Source organism: Pinus tabuliformis, chromosome 7 (genome assembly GCF_031772625.1).
Source record: "Pinus tabuliformis cultivar Carrire ecotype Pingquan chromosome 7, CPIR1, whole genome shotgun sequence".
Taxonomy (NCBI): domain Eukaryota; kingdom Viridiplantae; phylum Streptophyta; class Pinopsida; order Pinales; family Pinaceae; genus Pinus; species Pinus tabuliformis.
Genome location: NC_142293.1, coordinates 1,238,624,493 through 1,238,633,042, shown reverse-complemented (window position 1 = coordinate 1,238,633,042; position 8,550 = coordinate 1,238,624,493). Strand labels below are relative to the sequence as shown.

The window sequence follows — 8,550 nt, the reverse complement described above, 5'->3', positions numbered from 1 at the left end:
ATGTACTTGGCACTGTTGGTAAATTTTCTGTCATCTGGAACTTCCGGCAAGTAAAAAACAGCGACATGTGTGTTACAAGGGCCAGAATGGGCTAAAAAGCTGCTATTGCTAGAAGATTGTTCCAAAAGATGAATCCAGTGTGGATAGCAAATTTATGCATGACAAATTTGCTATTACAAATTCTCCAGGAGCTCCACTTGTGGTTGCAACACCAAAGAAAGTGAGCTCTTTTAGCATAGCATCTTAACAATAACATCCATTTCACACTAATCATGGCGTTGAGCAATTAACTTAAGTGATGAACTATAAACAGTTGTACTGGCTTGTGCAGATCCTGTAATGTTCAAACAATTATTTCGGTCAATACTATATTCATTTGTTTATGTTTTAGCATAAGCTTTCTGTAAATATGCAGTTTGTTTCATTCAACGATTGTTTTGATCTTATATGGAAGCTTGCAGGAATTGGGGATTTTGTTTAACAATTTTCATATCAAATGAAATATGTTGTGCAATTGGCGATCTAATATGTTTGATTTTATATGAAATTATATGAGCAATTGGGGTTTAAGTAGTAGTTGGAACTATGATGGGGTGTATTATTCACGTTTAGTGCTGCTGTATCGTCTGTCAAAACGAGCCTATTCAATAGGAAAAAAATCTGCATGATCGAATTCTGATAGACGCTCTGCTCTCTGGGAAGGGAGTTGGGAGTTTCCGCCAGATTTCTTAGCCGGCTTTCCTATAGGACCCTTTTTTCAAATTAGTTTTCAGATTTAAGACATTGACATAAATATGAAAGCATTATGATGGGCATTGCATCGTATATTCAGTTCTTGCCTATCGAACATAAATGGGATGTGTAGCAATAGACATTAAAGGGTAGATTTTGGTCTGTGCAACAATGAATTATTTTGTTTTGCTGAGGGAGACAAGTGTTAGAACACTGCAGTAGGTATTACATCGGTTACAAATTGCTATTAACTGAAGTTAATGATTTTATCTCTGGATGGATACAGGATGCCAATAACTGTGTATGTGCATGAGAGGGATGCTGATGGCCTCATTGCCATTGCAGAGTATGGTCAAGATTATGGGAAGGGAAATCCGGTTAGTGTTTTGTATCATGGATTTGGGCATTATGATGCCTTGCAGATTCGTAATGACTGAACTCAGTCAAAGGTGTAGGGTAATAGGCCAATTTTTCTAAATTTTTTAATCCTATGGAAATTTTAAGAATACAGACAGAATATCAATAAACCTGTGAATTTTCACATGCAATCGAAAACAAACCCATGTACATGGAATCTGTTGTATAGCTGAGTGATGAACAGGAGCTATTCTGCTTGTAAGTCTGTGTAACTAAGCAATTGAGAGTTTTAGAAAACAGAGTAATAGCAGTGTGCAACCCATTGTGTGTGTTTGGAGCAGCTTTGAAAGCTGAACATCCAAATGATGTAAAACTCAAGTTTGTGTATGTGATGGAAGGGTAAAATGCTGACATGGTTTTGTTGTTTAATGTAGAAGGAATCTTGCCATCTGGGCTGTAGTGGAGAAAGCCGCCTCTCTTCATAACCAAAAAAGACGAAGCAGCAATACTTGCATTCAACAGACCGATGGATAGAATGAATGAAAAGAAATTGAACACAGAAATAGAGAATGCAGATAGTAATAGACAGATTTCAGGTGGAGAAAACCCTCCTATGGTATAAGAACTCCACAACCAAATAGATCCCCGGTTTGCAAGTTTGTTTTAATCATACTCAAAATTGAATTCATAGGCATTTATCAAATTGCAGATTGCAAGTTCCAACAGAGACATATATGAAAGAACATGCCATGAGTCAACGAAACAACAGAAACCGTGGATTTAAGGAAAACGTCCTAAGCAATATTATAATGCATCAACTATATTCTTTGGGTATTGATGGCGTCAAATGATGAAGAAGAATGCCTGTCTTGACTCTTGACTTCGATATATGCTATTGGCTCCTAATATTGCACAGGAATTCAGTCTGAAGAATTTAGAATCATATAGCTCATCCCAACATGTTTACAACGCATATGCTCAAAATCAACCATTGCATTTGCCATGAAAGTCCAGAATAAGCAAATAAGACATACTGATGGACATCTTCACGAAATTTATCATACTTCTTGAAAAATCATAGTCAGTAAACAACCCAAATACTGAATAGCATGTTACATAACAGAAAAATTCATATACTGATCCATGGAAGTGAACCAGCTATATAGCCATGGATCCGCTCTTATGGTCCTACGAATACCCAAAAAATGACTAAAAAGAATGATTTAGCAATACCCACGTAGCTTGTGGAGGAGAAGATGCACCAGGCCATCAACAAACCCTATAAACTGCAAGGCAATCTTTTTCAACCATCATGGGGATGTCTCAGCTGATGTACTCTTCTTACTTTATTAACATATATATACACCTAAGCATCCAACACTGTAAACTGAAATACAGAGCAAATCTCTGAGCCGTGAGGCTATCAACGCATCATGGATGTCTCAGAAAGGGTCTTCCATTAGGAGCCAGTGCTACCTCATATTTGCCACTGCAGTCATGAAGGCACTGCTCTGCATGGTGGAACGCTCGTTTGAAGACACTGAAACCAAACAAGAGACCTATCAGAACAGCCAGAAAAATAAGGCATGAACACACCTTACAAATAGTGCAACAACACATTTTTGCAGATTCCTGGTAACACTAACTGAATGTACTTTATCACACTCTCCGTGTAAATCCTTTCACCCACAAAGCTCTGGTCAATGCAAGCTCCCTGCTTATACTTCGCCCAACAATTCTCTAATCAGTTATAAAGGCTCCCCGCCCTTCTGTAATTAATGTCTGGTCTGGGATAATGAAAATTCCTATTAGTTTTTCCGTAATCATGACCTTGAATTTATAAGCATTCAACGTTTGGGGATAAAGCTACGCATTCATGCCTCAGGACATGGCTTTCCAACTGCACCCTTTCGTAGAAGAGGGAACATATGCAATTGTGTATGTTTCATGGAGGCTAAAAAAAACGCTTGTACTAATCTAGTATTGCGGAGAGTTTGAATAAGATAACAGTCTATAACCACAGAGAAGATAGGTGGTTAAGACATTATTGTGGAACAAAAAATTTTCATATATAAATAAACATCCAAAGACTAAGAAAGAAGCCATGAACAAACTTGCCTGGAGCGATCACCTCTGTCACGGCTAAACTTGCAGGTAAAAATAGGCTGATGATCCTTGCGCTTGCAAAATGTGAGGACTGTCTTCAGGGCGTCAGGGATTTAGGGTAAAAATTGACGACGTGATGAAAGCTACCTGCAGCGAGTTGGCACCAGGGGTCAAAACCCTAGCTGTAGTGGAGAAAGCCGCCTCTCTTCATAACCAAAAAAAGACGCAGCAGCAATACTTGCATTCAACAGACCGATGGATAGAATGAATGGAAAGAAAATGAACACAGAAATAGCTAGCGATCACCTCTGTCACAGGTAAAAATGGGCTGATGAACTTTTGCTTGCGCTTGCAAAATGTGAGGACTGTCTTCAGGGCGGCAGGCTGTCGAACAAACTGGAAAACAAACCGTGAATCACAGACTGCTCTAACATCCAAAGGAACCCCAGAACAGTTAGACGACGCCGCCATTCCCTCGCACAACATTAATATCCACGACGCCACTCCCTCAGAACTGTTCCGCTCGTCCCGCTCTACCCGTCACACGAGACTGAAAACCCCCTGGTTTTGCCTTGCGGAACGCCACTCCCTCAGAACTGTTCCGCTCGTCCCGCTCTACCTGTCACAGGAGACTGAAACTGTTCCGCTCGTCCCGCTCTACCTGTCACAGGAGACTGAAAACCCCTTGGTTTTGCCTTGCGGAATCCAGCGGCCACGTGTCAGCTTGAGGGACAAAGGGACGACGAAAGTCCCTTTCAAAGGAAGGCCTATCGGCCTAAATATAACACATAATTCATCATTTTCTTCCAAAACCAAAAGGTAAAACACAAAATTCATCATTTTCAAAAGAAACCGAAATAAGAATACAAAATTCATCGATTTCATTAGAAATCCCACCATAGAAGAGTTATTTTAAAGCTTGGATAAATGGGAAATGGGCAAGGTAGAATTCAACGATTGCTCACAAAAATCACTAGGTTCAGGCCTTGACTATAGCTTATATGTTGTTCAACACAATTTTCATAATGGTGCACTTAATTTTTTTTATTTGCTAAGGAAAAATGACAAGGAAATTATTTCAGTATGATAATTTTTTTTAGGAAATCATTTCAGTATTATAATGTGGAAGATGGGCATTAAATAATAATGTTAGAGATGACACGCATGCTTCCATCTCCATTATTAACACCTCTTTCACATTAATATTGTCAATCAATTATTCCCTTGCCATAACTTGTCACCACCAGCTAGCTTAGTGTCATGTTCAAGGGCTATTTATGGTACAAATGCTTGATCAGTATTCATTATTACAGTTTTGTCACTCAACTATTCTTCTATGTCTTTGAATTCTCCCCAGTAGTCACATTGTATTCTACATGTTGTTCCAATCCTAAGACAGGTTCTTTTTAGTACATTTTTGAATTGATTTTTTAGATTGTAAAGGCATTTTTTGGGTTCGATTATCAAGTTTCATGCGAAGTTGTTGCATGAGCTTTCATACTTCAATTGATGAAGTTTGAAATGCAAAATCTTGCGCTTGAGGAAACTGTTTTGAGAGTGGTTTTGAGGTTACTGAGCGGAGCCTTGTAGAGATGGTGAAGTGCTAGAACTTGGTTTGAGTTGTACAAGGTTGAACATTTTGTTTATTATGGTAAGAATACTTCTCTCTTTCCTATGTTTTTTATTCAAAAATTTTTGATAGGATGGCAGTAGAAACAATGTACACACATATCAAGGAAACTCCTGTGTATATGTATATTTCGCATTTTTGTGTTTTAAATTTTGTAATTTGTATGTAGTTTTCGTTATAATAGAATGCCCAATGAAAACTTATCCAAAAAAATATAAATTTCCACGCCAATCAAGCAATAGTATTGTAAGTATAACATTCGAGTGTTAGTTGATAATCTTGTGGAAGATCTCTACTGAAATGATTGATTGTTGATTTTCTTCATAGGACATGTGGAATGCAGCCCCTGAACCACAACTCTTAGTTGAATTGCCCTGAGAGTACACTTTCCAGATAGCATTAACTGTAGAAATTTTGAATAATTTAACACATATTCAACAGAGATTATCCTGATCATACAATTTAAGCGGAACATGTATAATACATAATCTCCTCTACGTTGATCAAGAATATAGCAGCATCAATAACAATAAAACATCAAGAGCATTCACACATTAACACAGTATGTATCACGGGGAAAGCATCTCGCTAAAAACCCCACACTATCTGTATATTAATGATTGAGTCATGTAACATTACACAGCATAATACTTCTCACAAGTATCTCCACCTCTGTTACACACAATACAGCTCAGATCTGATCTCCAAATCTCTTCCACTGCTTGCTTGCCTCCACTGCTCAATACCTGCTCAAGAATTGATGAGAATGGCTTCCCAAACTCGTTTTTCACCTGCAAAATAGTCACTCACTCTTTGTGGACGTGAGCAAAGGCTAAAATGTGGGCCAAATACGTGAGCAAACTCATTGGCATACTCAATCCCTTGATTGTGCAAGATCTGGTGCACAACTATAGTCACAACTGATAGCAATCTGATTCTCTACCACCTGTCCCTGTTGAACTGAACATGCACTAACATGCAACTGAGTTAACTGATGTATTCTTTAGTTGTATTATGAGTTAATAATTTGTGAATTAATTAATAACTAATTCACCCAACTCATCTTTAGTCTATTGATCAGTTAGACTAAATACAACCAGTTTAACAAAGCTAAACTGAACACAACTCCATCAACTGTACCTCCAGTCCACTAAACTCAACTCACTTGAGTTCTAACTGAAGTCATGCATGCAACAACTCAACTGACTCATAAGAAAAACGAATTTCCTTCTGACAGCTGCATGTGCCACTTCCGTAGCTCAAACTGAAGTGCTCCAAGAGAATAAGATCAAGTTTATAGTCCAAATATTATTGTGAGATAATAATATTTGACTTTTCTATTTTTGACTTTGATCACTCACACTGTGATCACTCACACTGTAATCACTCACACTGTGATCACTCACACTTTCATCAAAAATAGAAGTCCATCTATTTTTCCCAACTTGATCAATCATCCATAGACATGATCCATATGTCTAAAAATAGACATAGTCTAAAAATAGACTTGCGCCAAAAATAGCCTGCGGGCCCACTTAGTGAAGGCGACTCTTTTCACTAAGCTCCATCATCTTGTTGCACTCTCAACAAGCATTTCTTGTTGCACACTTTTCAACATTAACTGATTTAATTGTATGTGGAGTCCTCATTTCATAAAAGTATTCTGATTTAATTGTATGTGGAGTCCTCATTTCATAAAAGTATTTTAATTTTGTTAAGTGTGTAAAGAGTTATATAATAGTTGTTGGAATTAAGTTTCATATTGTTGTTAAGCGAGTTAGTCATTTCTCAAGGTATATTGAAAGCCCCCAAACAATTGGTCATATTATGAATTATTCTCCCAGACATTCAAGATTGTGGCACTAGGCATTCACTCCCTTAAAGGCCCTTACATAATATTTTATGGTTTGAGTGCGTCGTAAGTTGAGCTTGGAGAGGAACAAAAAAAATCGTTACAATTCGAGGACATACGGTGAAGGTAATTGCATTGCTTTTAAGTTGAATTTGGGTTAGTTCGTGTTTCTCTGGTAGACGAATAAGACCAAGAATAGTTCCTATTGTATGCTAACAATACCTTTGTCTACTTTCGCCCTGAAGATGTTTGTGTTGTGATACAACACCAAAGCGGCATAGTGAATTCTTCAAGCCTGTGATGTTCTTTCCCTGCCATTGCAAATTGATCGAAAAGAGCTTCTCGTTTTAGTTTTCTTCTGACATCGACTCCCATGATGAGCGTAGTGGCATCGTCACCAAAGAGAGCCTTCCTGACCAAACTATTGAGGTGACTATTAGAAGGGCCATAAAAGGTGATGGAATATGATGGTCGTGAGTTCATTGTAGATAACACTACAAGGTAGGGTCATGAGTTCACTGTACACAACATTGCAAGGTATGAGAATTCAAATGAAGGCAACAAAGGAGTGGCGAGGGTGAATGTTACCAGTTCATACAGAGGTGAGAAACGCAGAAGCAGCTAGGGTGAATAATGTCATCCAAGCTCCATGTGTCAGATTTTCACTTGACAAAGGGCGGCAAAAATCCAGTGTGGGGATTGGTTGGGATGAACAATGTTTGCCCAACCAATTCAATAGAGGAACACCTTCAGTGTAATTAAAGAATTTCCATTAAAGATAGATACGGTAAGGTTATATATTAAGATGGGATGTAAATTTCCATTTTTCCATTTAAATAATGTTTACATTTAAAATTATTATATTTAGCCAATAAAAAAGTGTGTGTGCAAAAAAAAAAAAACCACAAGCACAAAGACAATCTCTGATGCGTAGAACTAGTTTCTCTATGTAACACAATGAGATGAAAATATTACATAGATGGGATCATAAGGTTTCATGAGAATGAAGATTGAGTTGTTATTAGATAAAGTTTAGGCAAAAGATTCGGCTTTGGCTTTCTGCTTGGAGTTTTCAAAAATAAGAATATTACATACACTCAAAAATATTACATAGACGGGATCATAAGATTTCATGAGAATGAAGATTGAGTTGTCGTTAGAGAAAGTTTAGGCAAAAGATTTTGCTTTGGCTTTCTGCTTGGAGTTTTCAAAAATAAGAATATTACATACACTCCAAGTAATTTTGCTTACATACTAAAATAAAACTATTTGTTTAAAATAAATAAAACTATTTGATTATGAACTTCAAATAATATAATTATAAACTTCAAATAATATAAATAATAATTTAATTGTATCTAATGCTCATTTATCAAAATTTTGATATAAATTAAAAGATTAAAAAAATATAAAATAATAACTAAATATTAGTTTGATATTAATTTTGTATATGATACTCTCATATGCAATTAACTATTGTTTATTACAAATGAATCTATATCACAAAGAATAAAGTGGTTAGTTTTATATGATGGTTATCTCACGAGGAGTGTCTACCTGGCAGTTATTATAACCATACTTTATCAATTTGAATAATCATCTAATTATGTTGTAACCACCCCTACTATAATTACCTGCATTCACTCGCCTACCTGGGTAAACATGAGACAGAGAGTTACCATGACATGACCCGACCTTTGATACAGATTTATGAAGGAATGAAATGAAATACATATATAAACAGAGACACAGAGGTACAACGAAAACAAAACTTCAATTCATTAAAACAAATACTGAAAATTATTTACATGCGTAATGGAAATAAACTAGCTCGGGCAATGGTAGTTTATCTCTTAGAAGAGATGTGGTGACT

The 8,550-nt window shown here is 36.8% G+C and overlaps 1 long non-coding RNA gene across 2 annotated transcripts; it reads right to left on the bottom strand.

The window, feature by feature from the left end:
- Positions 1–2,134: 2,134 nt before the first annotated feature.
- On the bottom strand, positions 2,135–3,957 carry LOC149251855 (uncharacterized). Of its 2 annotated transcripts, XR_016266929.1 has the most exons (3): positions 3,502–3,891; positions 3,208–3,342; positions 2,135–2,876 (listed from the first exon to the last, which is right to left on the bottom strand). It is a non-coding gene; the product is annotated as an uncharacterized LOC149251855 (long non-coding RNA). The 2 variants fall into 2 exon arrangements; XR_016266928.1 differs by having other exon boundaries at positions 2,135–3,342; positions 3,502–3,957.
- Between the last annotated feature and the right edge of the window lie 4,593 nt (positions 3,958–8,550).